The sequence below is a fragment of the Pleurodeles waltl genome, chromosome 5, assembly GCF_031143425.1.
Source record: "Pleurodeles waltl isolate 20211129_DDA chromosome 5, aPleWal1.hap1.20221129, whole genome shotgun sequence".
Lineage (NCBI taxonomy): Eukaryota > Metazoa > Chordata > Amphibia > Caudata > Salamandridae > Pleurodeles > Pleurodeles waltl.
Window position 1 is genome coordinate 1168403771 of NC_090444.1, and position 13051 is coordinate 1168416821.

The window sequence follows — 13051 nt, forward strand, 5'->3', positions numbered from 1 at the left end:
AAAGGTAGCACATTCGCAATTTTCACCCCCAAAAATACTTTTACTTTTCTTCTCATACGGGAATCAATTTTCAAAGCAATATATTTCATTAGCTAACATCTAACTCTGCAATAAAGATAGATTCTCACATACTTTTCCCCACAGATTACCTCTTATGTATTCACTGCAAAACTAACACACGGGAAAGAGAAGGGTGGCGATCAAATGGCCCTGAAGATTATGCATCCACAAGAAATATTGTTACCAAAGGTGAAGAACTTTTTTTTCTGATGGATTCATCTTCTCGCATATTCCTCATCTTATAAAGATAAGTCCCAAAGCAATACTCTGCGGGAGGTAGGAATGAGTAGTGCTGGTTAACCAAAGAAACCATGTAGCCCAGCTATGCAAAATATCCATCACTGCACGCTAGTTTGGTAAGGCATAAATGTTCAGTAAGAGTAAGCAGAGAATACCACATGGTGTAGAGTCTCTCCTTTGCTTTGGTGGGATGCGTAAGATGAGGAAAGAAGATGTTAGGTTAGAGTAGATTGGCCCATATGAAAAGAAGGTACCATTTTTGATCTAAAAGAGGGAGAGATGAGAGAAACCATTTTATCTATGAAGAACACTCTGTATTGTGGCCAAAACTGAAAGTGCCTGAGCTTTGCTGGCCCTACAGGCTGAAGTCGTTGCCACCTAGATTTCATAGTTAAAGGTAAAACTAGGCAACTGTGCATCACACTGAAAAGAGATGACTTGAGAAAAGTGAACAAAAGATTCAAATTCCACTTGAGACAACAAATGGAGTGGGAGGAATCAAATACAATATACCTTTCAAAAAATGTGCTACTAGGGGCAACTGCTACATCTTGGTAGGCACTTGACAGTGCAAAATGAACAAGTTACTTACCTTCAGTAACGTATTATCTGGTAGAGACTCTATCTAGCTGCAGATTCCTTACCTTTAGAATTTCTTGGCGTCAGCTTGGAATCCAGAACTTCTGCAGAGCAATACCCTTGCTCGTGCCGTCGTTCGGATCCACGTGGCATCGTCGTTGGATCCGTCTGTGACATCACGGTTGCCTATAAAGGCAATACCCAGGCACGCGTACGTCAGTTCTTTTTCCACAAACTTCTACACCGAAAGCACAGAGCCATGGAAAAAACTAACAGGTTGTCTGCCAAAAAACTAGGGCCCTGAAAGGGACAATCCCTGATTCTAGCAGACGTGTCCACAGAGCGGGGAGGCATGGGTGGGTGTAAGGAATATCCAGTTAGATAGAGTCTCTATCAGATAATGCATTACCAAAGGTAAGAAACTTGTTCATCTGATAGAGACTTTTAGCTGCAGATTCCTTACCTTTAGAATAGACACCAAAGCCATAACCTCCTGGAGGTGGGCTGCGGACATATCTTCTCACACTAAAAAGTCCTGCAGGACTGAATGGGCAAAGTGCCTATCTCTGCGGACCTGATTGTCCAGGCAGACATGTCTTTGCGAATGTATGCAAGGACATCCCCGTCACTGCCTGACAGATGTCCAGGACTAGAATACCTCATGATAACGCAGTAGTAGCAGCCTTGCCTCAGGAGGCTACTTTTTGGCCAGTGCACAGCAGATCTTAATGCAGAGAATGACCCAGGACAAAATGGTTCGCTTCTGGACTGCCCGACCTTTATTTTCTCCCACGTACCCCACAAAGAATTGGTCATCCACCAGTAACTCTTTTGCGCGGTCAAGGTAGAACGACAACGCTCTTTTTGGGTCCAGCCGGTGGAGTCTCTCCTCTTCTTTAGAGGGATGCAGTGGAGTAAAGAAGGGGAGCAGGGTGATGTTCTGACTGAGGTGAAATGGGGTCACCACCTTGGGGAGGAAAGAGGCATGAGTTTTAAGTATCACCTTGCCCGGGAACATGGTGAGATACAGCGGCTTAGATAAGATCTCACTCTTCTGGCAGATGTTATTGGCACTAAGAAGCCTGTCTTGATGGTGAGGAACCGAAGGGGAAAGTTGTGTAAGGTCTCAAAAGGAGCATACATGAGAAACGAGAGGCCAGATTTAAGTCTCGTTACATAACAAAGGGCGTAGGGGGATACAAATGTTCAAGCCCTTTGAGAAATCTATGTACAATAGGAGATTTAAATAATGAAGGCTGATCGGGCAGCCGAAGGAAAGCAGATAAGGCGGACAGATACCCTTTGGGAGTGCCCAATGCAGATCCCTGCTGGGCAAGGGACAAGACAAAGAGAAGAATGTAACAGAGAGAAGCAGAAAGAAGATCAATAAATCTTTCTGTACAGTAATATAGAAAGTGTTTCCAACGGCAGGTGTATACAGTCCTAGTGGAGGGGTGCCTGGCTGCCAGAATAACCTTACAGACTTCAGGAGGAAGGTCGAAGGCTGTCAACTGTCGCCGCTCAATTTCCATGCATGAAGGCACAGAGTTGACAGGTTCAGGTGGAGTACCTTCCATTGTTGATATGACAGAAGATCAAGGGGCAGCCTGATTGGAGGATCAAAGCTCATTTTCAGAAGCTTAGAATACCAAACTCTCCATTCCCAGTCCAGAGCTACCAGGATTACCTAGGCCGGTCATTCTTGATCTCCTTGAGAACTCTGGGCAGAAGTTGTATGGGTGGAAAGGCGTACAGGAGGCCTGAACTCCACTTGTGACAAAAAGCGTTGCCGAGCAATTGCCACCTTGGAAACTCTAACACGCAATACTGCTGACATTGCGTGTTTTCTTCAGAGGTGAACAGATCTAATGAAGGCTCTCCCCACTGCCGAAAGAGCCCTTGTGCCACCTCCGGCTGGAGATGCTATTTGTTATCCACTAGGCATTGATGGCTGAGGTCGCCGGTGCTGGCATTTAGAGAACCTGCCAGGTGTTCAACCACCAGAGTCATGCCCTGCTGTTCCAGCCATGTCCAGAGATGCAGGGACTCTTGACAAAGGGTCCACAACCCCACACTGCCCTGCTTGTTGCAGTACCACATTGCGGTGGTGTTGTCCATGAATACCTGCACTATCTTTCCTTTGACAACAGGAAGAAATGCTTTCAGTGCTAGTCGGACCACCCGGAGCTCCAGTAAGTTGATATGGAGTCCAGATTCTGCCGGAGACCTGAGGCCTCTAATCTCCACCTCTCCCAGATGGCCGCCCAATACCAGAAGTGACATATCTGTCACTACAGTGAGATCTGTTCTGGTTGAGAAAGGGAGAGGAAGTCTGCCTCTGACCCAATCGCAGATCTTCTGCAGTTCCGTCAGAGATCTGAACCGTGTGGGTGAGATTTCTCTGATGCTGTGCCCATTGGAACTTTAGGTCCTACTGCAGAGCCCTCATATGCTATCTGGCATGTTTTATTAACATGATGCAGGAGGCCATGAGGCCCCACAGTTTGAGTCTGTTGTCACCAAAATCCAGGATAGAAGCTGAAACATAGGAATCATAACCTGAATATCCTAGACTCGCTACTTGGGAGGATAGGCCCAAAACTGCACTGTGTCCTGAACAGCTCCGATGAAAAGGAGCATCTGATAGGGAGTCAGGTGTGACCTCGGCACGTTTACAGTGAACCCCAGCGAATGCAGGAGGTTTGCTGTAATTTGAAGGTGGGTGACAACGGTCTGGGGTGAAGGAGCCTTCAACAGCCGGTCGTCGAGGTAGGGAAAGACTGAAACCCGTAGCCTGCACAGATAAGCTGAGACCACTGCCATCATCTTGGTGAACACCTGAGGGGCACTGCTAAAGGCCGAAGTGTAGCACAGTAAACTGAAAGTGCTAATTTCCTACCTTGAACCGCAAGTAGCGCCTGTGGGCAGGCAGGAGGAGGATGTGAAAATATGCATCATGTAAGTCCAACATTACCATCCATTCTCCTTGGCCTAGGGAAGACAAGACCTGAGCCCGAGTAAGCATTCTGAATTTCTCCTTTTTGAGTAAGAGATTGTTGTCCCGCAAAACCAGAATGGGGAGAAGGTCCTTGTTTTCTTTGGGTATCAGAAAGTAGCGCTGTAGGAAATTGACCCTTTTGGCATGGTTACTGCCCCACTTTTTGGCTGATATTGATGCTGACTTGACTGAGAGTATGCTGAAATCCTGATAACCAGGCCCCAACACCATTGTTCTTTCTCAATAAACTGTACCATTGCTCCCACAATTGGCACACCCCTGGCACACAATTAAGTCCCTTGTAAAAGGTACCCATGGTACCATGGGCCTCGTGGCCAGGGAAGGTCCCCGAGGGCTTCAGCATGTATTATGCCACCCTGGGGGACCCCTCACCAAACATATGCCCACTGCCATTGCAGCTTGTGTGTGTTGGTGGGGAGAAAAAGACAAAGTCGACATGGCACCCCTATCAGGGTGTCATGCCCACAAACCATTGCCTGTGGCATAGGTAAATCACCCCTCTAGCAGACAAATCAGCTCTAAGGCAGGGGGCACTATACCACAGGTGAGGGCATAGCTGCAGGAGCAATATGCCCCTACAGTGTCTAAGTCCATTCTTAGACATTGTAAGTGCTGTGTGGCCATATAAAGTACATGGGCTAGGAGTTTGTCATTACGAACTCCACAGCTCCATGATGGCTCCACTGATGTCTGGGAAATTTGGTATCAAACTTCCCAGCACAATAAACCCACACTGATTCCACTGTTGCCCCTGTATTTTAGTAAAACGTCTAGTGCAGGAATGACAGCTCTGTGCCAGCCTGCCACTTCCAGACCACATGGGAGGAGAACCTTTGTGCTCTCTGTGGCCAGAATCAAAGCCTGCACTGGGTGATTCACACCTCCCCCCTGCAGGTACTGTAACACCTGGTGGTGAGCCTCAAAGGCTCAGGCCTCTTGTTCACAGTGCCCCAGGCACTCCAGCTAGTCGAGATGCCCGCCCCCCAGACAAAGCCCCACTTATGGTGGCAAGTCCGGCAGGAAAATTAGGAAAAACAAGGAGGAGTGACCACTTCAGCTGGGACCAACCCTAAGGTGTCCAGAGCTGAAGTGACCCCCTCCTTGAAGAATCCTCCATCTTGATTTGGAAGACAGGGATTAATAGGGTTAGGTTTGTGTTCCCCTCCCCAAAGGGAGGGGACACTGGAAGGGTGTAATCACCCTCAGGGACAGTGGCTACTGCCCCTGACCCCTGTAACATCCCCAAATCCATTATTTAAGGGATTCCCTGAACCCAGCTCACCAGATTCCTGGTGAACTCAAGAAGACGGCATCAGGAAAGAAGGACTACTAAGCTGACCCCCAGCAGAGAAGACTGAAGACACCAACTGTTTTGGCCCCAGCCCTACAGGCCTGTCTCCAGCTTCTGAAGCTCTGCTACAAAAAGGCGATGCATCCTGCAGGACCAGTGACCTCTTAGAAGCCTCAAGAGGACTACCTGCACACCAGAGGACCAAGATCTCTTGTGGACAGCAGCTTTGTCACGAAAGAAACTCCGAAAAAGGACTCCAGAACTGCCGCATACGCGAGTCCTACCCACTCTGCACCCCACGCCCACAGCCCATGTCCAGGTAGCTCAACGGACTAGAGCAGGTCCCCAGGTGATTCTGACATAGTGTCTACCCTAGGTTGGCCCCTCCTGTCCACCACACCAACACCTGCAGACTAAATCCAGAGGACCGCCATGCCTGTAAAGGATCTGGACGAAGATACCCAATGCCAAAAGGCACCCTGCACCCGCAGCCCCCTGGCCTTGGGAAACCAGACATCTGGTGCAGCAACGTGCACCAGGCAGCCCTCTCCTTTGTCCAGCCTGTGTTTTTTCTGAACTGAACCCCTGGACCCAGCCTGCAGCCTACTTGTGACCCCTGGGGTCCACCTATTGAAAAAGCATTGGAAGCCCAATGCTGTTTTGCACCCGGCCGCCTCTGCGCCGCTGAGGGTGTGTGTTTGGTGCTGACCTTTTGCCCCCCGTGCTCACCTAAACCCCCCCAGGTCAGCCCTTTTAAGACACGGGTACTTATCTGTGAGCAGGCCTGATTCCGAGTGCCTCCAGTCTGTATAGGAATCCATTTTAAATCCTGCTTCATCTTTGACCTCTGCATCCGGCCACCCAAGTGTTGCTGGTTGTGGGTGTTTGGGGCCCCCACCTGTGGACATCCTAACCCCCAGAGACTGGAACTGTAAGTCTTGTGCTTGCCTCAGAACCGTACTAAATACCCCCCCCCCCGAACTGTCTCTGAAAACTGCAATGTCAACTTTTAAAACAGATATTTGCTATTTTCTTGAAAACCGTTTAACTTGCCGAATTGAAAAAAAGTGGTGTTGATACATAGGTTTGATTCTTACTTGCAAATGTAGTTACCTGCAAACTGAATCTTGTGGTTTTAGAAATAAAGTAACAAAATATATTTTTGCTATATAAAAACAATTGGCCTGGAGTGATCATCTGACAAGGGGAGGGGGGAGATCATGGGTGGGTTGAGGGGGAGGGGGTCTGTGTGTGTAGGTGCGTGATTAAGCGCAGGGGGGTGTAGTGTGAGTGCGAGTATGTGGAGGGGAAGGGGTGGTGAATGCGTGCGTGTATGTGATTGAATGTGAATGTGTGGGTATATGTGTACGTGTACGGGGGTGTCTCAGTGCCTGTGTGCGAGCGAGTGGGGGTGTGTGTCTGCATGTTTGCGAGCGAGTGGGATTGTGTGCCTGCATGTTTGTGAGTGAGCGGAGGTGTCTGTGTGAATGTATGCGTAAGCCGAGGGGTGTGTATGTGAATGCATGCTTGCGTGAAGGGGTGGGGGGTGTTTGTAAGTGTGTGGATGGGTGGGGTGTCTGCATGTGTGTGGACCTGTGAGGGTGCATGTGCCAGTGACAGAAATGTTTGTGGCAGAGATGCTTACCGCCGGCCATGTAGTTGTGACCGCACCGTTAGGCCAGGTAGCGTTGAGGAGGTTTGGCTTCTGCCAAACCCCACAACTTGTGATTTGGCGGTCTTTACCGCCAGGTCCAGGACAGTAAGACTGCCACGGCGAAGCTGGTGGTCTGCTGACCACCAGCCTCGTAATGAGGGCCTATATCTCATTGTGATATAGTATATCCAGAGCCAGCTTCCTACAAGCGGGAATAGCAACCAATGCCTATTTCAGATATTGGGACCCTTTCTATGGCTCCTTTGGCCAAGAGAGCCGTAACTTCCTCACGGAGAAAAAAACCAAGTGATCCTCAATCAGCTGTTCTTTTGAGGGAGGCATTAGGGGAGGAAAAGACTGGAGGGGGAGGGAATAGCCCTTCTGTATGATCTGCAAGACCCATTTGTCTGATGTTATGGACCGCCACTAAGGGAGATGAAATTGAATCCTCCCTCCAACTGTACGTACATGGTCTTGCAGAATCATACTAGGAGGGCTTGGACGGCTTCTAGCCTGTCCCTCTGGGTCTGAAGCCACCACGACCTCGTTCCTGCACAGAAGGCTGAGCTGGCAGAGGACGGTGGCCGGTCTGTGGATTGCGTGGTACCCCACCCCTCCCCAAGCCTCAAAAGAGACTGTTAGCGAGGAGGCACTGAAAGGCCCAAAGACGTGGCCGTAGCCCGGGAGTCCTTGAAGTGCTCCAGCACCGAGCCTACCTTTCCCCAAAAAGGCAGGTCCCACCGAAGGGCATGTCTGTAAGATTTGAATGGACATCCTCCGAAAGGCCAGAGGTACGTAGCTGGCGTGGCATCGAAGGGCCACTGTTGAGGAAATCGCCCTGCCCAGCGAGTCTGTTGTGTACAAACCACACCTGATGGTAAAGTTGACTACATCTCTCCCATCTTTAACTGCCTGTGAGAGAGTAGTCGGCACTTCCTCGGGGACCTGAGGCGGCACCTGCGCCACCGTATCCCATAGTGAATGGGAAAAACAGCCCAAAAGACATGAGGTGTTTCTGACCTCAATGCCAGGCTGGAGGAAGAAAACATCTTCTTTCCCAATTGGTCCAGCCTCTTGTATTCCCTATACAGGGTGGGCAGACATGAAAGCGCCATGGGAAGTGGAGGCCTGGACCACCAAGCTCTCTGGGGTGGGTTGTTGCATGAGGAAGCTAGGGTTGCCCAGAGCCGGGCGATGGCGGCAGCCAATTGTCCTGTTTACAGGCTCCCCTGTGCTGGGTTTGGACCACGTCCCCAGCAGGACATCGGTGAGGGACTCATTAAAGGGCAAAATTGGTTCCGATGACGAAGGTCCCGGTTGAAGCACCTCTGTCAAGATGTTGGTCTTGACCTGCACAGAGGGACGCTCACTGGCCACGACCTCAGCTGCCCACCTACCACCATTGCATATGATGCACCCTCCTCCAAAGCCACTGTAGGAGGTGAGAGCATGCCAGAATCTGGAGAGGTGTCCAGTCCACTGGCCTCTCCTAGCTCCTCATACTTGTCCATGGGCTCTAACTGGGACTCTAAAGGGTCCTGATACCCCTTCCATTCCTCAGCAGTGCCTGGCTGTTCAAATACATTTCTCAGGCAAAGATCTAGCACCTCTAAGCGGCGCCGGCTCCAAATCATCAGTTATTAGAATGTGTCTCGCACCAGTGGGTGCCCCGAGTGTTGACGTAGGGAGCGACACCGGAGGAGGTCAACTGTGCAGACATGGCATCATTCCGAATCGATTATCAGATACAAGAGACCCAATTGGCGGGGGGCCAAAGCCTCTGGCGTGGAACCTGATGGGGTCTCTGCCGAATCTGCAATGCCCAAAAGTGCTCAGGCAGGGCCAGCACACTCAAATATGAGATGCATGGCCTGGTAAAACTCTTTGAGCTGAGCGGGGTCGCTGCCGGAAAGGGGAGGAGGCTTGGAGTTGGCCCTGGCTATGGTTCGGCAGAACCGTGCCTGGAACTTCAACGCTCCTGGCTCATTTTGTCAGCAGACAGACGAGGTTAAGTCAAAGGCCGCTTGGACTTTTTCTTATTTTGTGCCTCTTCCTGAAGTACCCAGAGGACCATGAATGGGAAGAAGAGGACTTGGTGCTCCTGGAGTGGTTCCAGGAACCTCCTCCTCCCCAACCGGGATTGTGACCTCTGAGGAGTCACACCAGCCGACGTTGAATGCAGTCCGAACATGACTTTGAGCTGTGGCCTCGGTCTAAGCACCAGAGACATACCTCGTGAGGATCCGTCACCAACATGGAGCAGTGGCAGGCCCCACACGGCTTGAACCCCATCTTCCTACAAGCCATTCCTACACAGACCCAGTAAAGTCTCAACAAAAAGGCTGAAAAAGACCTGTCAAAAAAGACAGAGGGTAGCTCGATTCTGGATCTGCGCTTTAACCGACGTGGAAGGAAAAGCACTGACGTACATGCGCCTGGGTGGTGCGTTTATAGGTGACCATGACGTCATAGATGGCTCCAAAGACGCCGATGACACCACGCAGATCTGAACAACACCACCCGAAAGCGAGCGCAAGGGTAGTGCTCTTTAAAAGTTCCAGATTCCAAGCTGACACCAGGAAATTCTAAAGGTAAGGGATCTGCAGCTAGGAGTCTCTATCAGATACATGACATCAGAAAGGTGATGCTGATGCTGAAATGGGTGTAGACCCTCTGACTCACACCACTAAATAAACTTGTTCCAGAGTCACCCATAAATGGATCTGTGGCAGGGTTCCTGACAGCCAAGATGACACCTGCAACTTCAGATGACGGTCAAAGGGACTTTATCTGACACCAATCAATCTCCACACCTTCAACCACAGGGTTTGGGTCTAGGACCTGACCAGCCATCTGCAAGTGCAGATCCAGCCTGTGCAGGAGAGAAGGAAGGGACCTTATGCTGAATGCCAACAGATACTTGTCTTGTGTGGTGTGATCGCAATCAGCTGTGCTTGATCTTCCTGCACCTTCAGCAGAACCTAATTGGTGCAAACACATATAGCAGGCACTGTGACCAATGAAGAGGTAAAACAAAAGATTAGTATCCTCTCTGGGAACCCCTGTGTGGGTCAAAAGTGCCCTCACCCACTAACAGTGGTAAACTTCGTCATAAAGCATTCTACAACATCCCGACGTAGCCAACACTACGGGTGGAGCAATTGTTTTTTAAATAGAACACTTAAAGGGATCCACTATGCAATATCTCATTAAAACTACCTTAGGAGTATCCCTTTTCATTTAACTGGGTCTCCTAGGCAGGGTTAAAAACACTCCATGAAATGGTCTTGGGGTACTATTGCCCTATCGTCTTTTTATACTGTCAATATGATTCGGCCAATCATCTCTCGCAACTTAGGATCGGTGGCTTTCCGCAGGACTCAGATCCCTACAATCACCATCACAACTACTCGCTTCCACTTATTGGTAAACTATGATAATGTAATATCTTGCAGTGACCTTACTTGTCACCTTAGTTCATGAGACCAGGACCTTTATGTCACCTTAGTTCATGAGACCAGGAATTTTCTGCAAAACAAAACAACATTGTCAGTCAAATCTCACAAGAGGGCAAATGTGTGCAGTCCTCACAATCAAACATGTGAATTGTGGTCTGGCACTATTGTGATTAATTGTGCCATTCACCCTAATTAATTCGACAAACACTACCACCACTTAACGTGAAGCACCTTACAAAAGAATAATATTTAAATAGGTGCAGTTAAAACAATATCTAATAGTAAAATTATGAATTTCACTCCTTATGCTAGTAATTGTACCGTATCTCTAAACCTAGGGTAGGGGTGGGGCATTGCCCAGTAGTCACACACTGTATAAGAGCAGAAAATGTCAACCTCATTGCCAGTAATGGCTGTTACTAATGCAATCTAAATCGTTTTCCCAGATTCTCAGAAACTGAGCCCCCTGAGCAGGATGTCATGCAAAGTATATCTACCACATTTGTAAGTGCTCGCTGTTACCAATGCGGTCATTACTGGCTGTTACTAATGTGATTTTTATCAAGTTCCCCGGGACTACTCGGCAGGGCCGAACTGGGTACCTAAAGCAGCCCTGGCTTATACAGTCAGACCAGCCCTCTTGGGGTGCACAGCGAGAAAGTCTGACACTACAATGGGGCTTAGAGCGCTCTCCTCCTCCAACCTCATAACATTTGGGAAAAATGGCAAAAACACTGCATTCTGCAGAACATTTTTCATTATATATTCAATTGTATTTGTTTTTAAAGCATAGTAAATGATGACCTTACAGTGCACTCAGATACGGCAATCTTTACTGGCTTTCTTCAATCATTCCCGCATCTTCACCCTCTAAGAGTGCCTGTCATCCCTCCACAGCCCCTCAGTCACCTGTATTTAATTTGTGTTATAGTGCCTCTCTTACCAGTGTAGAGTGTTGTAGCACCTAACATCACATACAGAGACAGTGAATCATAAGTATGTAAATGTTAGAAAAGGGGTCTACACGGTGTAGGATTCACTTGCCATCCATACTGGTCGGTATATTTTTTAAGAACACTTGGTCTGGGGAAGCATAAACTCATGATTTATAATGTAACACAGTGGTTGGGGTTGACTTCACTGAACAGTTTATTTCTACTCAAACAAACCCTTTTTAGCAAAATTAGGATAACCAAAGACAGGGGAAAAAAAATTAACTTTGTAACCTGTGCCATGCCGTTTATGTGCAGCTCTTTGATGGCAGTTCATAGCTCAGTGTGTGTGATTGTATCTTGAACTGCACAGTAACAAAAGGAACGCTGTGGCAAAAGTAGTATCTCACTGAGCTGTGCACTTAAAATACTGTTTTGTAATCTGCACAGGACATGTTCTTTGCAGCAGGCATATCAAATATCCACTCTACCTTAGATGAGCCAAAACAGCTACTAGACAAAACTCTGATCTTTCTCCAGCAACTACAATAATCATCAGATATCTTGATATTTTTATTGTTGCCTGAAAACTGTTGGATAAACAAGAAACTCTGCAGTGATTTTAAAACTGCTACAAAACTGACCCCCAGTAACAAAAGTGCCCCTGATTTCCCCCCCCCCCCCCACTCTTTCACCTCCCGGAGAAACACCCAATGCCCGTTACAGTCAGTCCGGCCTTGCTGCTTGGGGGGCTGAGATGCTGAGATTCTGGGAAAATTATGTAGCATGCCATTATTAGTGGGTGAGGGCACTTGTAACCCATATATGGGTTCCCAGAGAGGGTGATAATCTTATGTTTTTATCTCCTCATCCTTTTTTGTGAGTTAGGCTTATAGTTTGGGAGGCCGGTTGAGGAGCTGTACCTCTAGCCCCTTCTTTTGTGTGCACTGTGACCAATGAACCTGAAGGCATTCTCCAGAGAATCATTCAGATGAAAGTGTATAGCAGAAACTGAGGACACTTTCTGTTCTGGGCCACGGTAGTGAGATCCAAGAATTGACACCTTACTTTGGAGAAGGCTATGTCCATCACTATGGGATGAAGTTCCCACTTGTAGCCATCTAAAAAGAGGTGACACAAGGAGTCCATTGGCACACTGACAAGAGCCTGCAAGGTGTTGTGCTACCACGAATATTGCCTGTTGCAGAGCCCACCATCGTAGGTGAACCTCAACACAAGGTTCCAGTGCCACCCCACACTACCCAGAATATTGATATACTGGACTGGTCGTGTTTTCAGACTGAATCTAAATGGAGCATCAAGAGATGGAAGGAAGAGAGGCCTTCATGGCAATGTTTTGTTTTTGTGAGGAAGTTATTTCATCATTTTTACAATTCTTCCTTATGACGTTTTGTCAGCCTGATTTCCACAGGCTTTCTTCATTATAGAAATTTGTCAAAATGACAGATCCAAATTACACACACCAAACACCCATTCAGTTCTAATCACAAATACAGATCACACTCTAAATTATTACTTTTTCCTCTTCTACTTTGTGAACTTACAACCACCAAGAGCTTCACTCTGTCTTCAGGATGCAGTCATGTCTGAAGAGAAAGAGTAATTTTACTGAGGATGAGAGAGCACTTGGTAGTGAAGTTTGTGAAAAGTGACTAAAAAAATACCTGGGCTGCCTCAATATACCATTAATTGAACACAGAAGAAAGCCTTGTGGAAAGAAGTGGCAGATTATCTTAATGCACTGAGGAAGCATGCACTTTGGGAGATATAAAGAAGAAACGACAAGATGATAACTGG

The 13051-nt window shown here is 48.1% G+C and overlaps 1 protein-coding gene across 3 annotated transcripts in view; it reads right to left on the reverse strand.

Moving 5' to 3' along the window:
• Nucleotides 1-13051, reverse strand: part of TBC1D32 (TBC1 domain family member 32) — an 804546-nt gene that overhangs the window by 130063 nt on the left and 661432 nt on the right. The gene's annotated exons all lie outside the window — the stretch shown is intronic.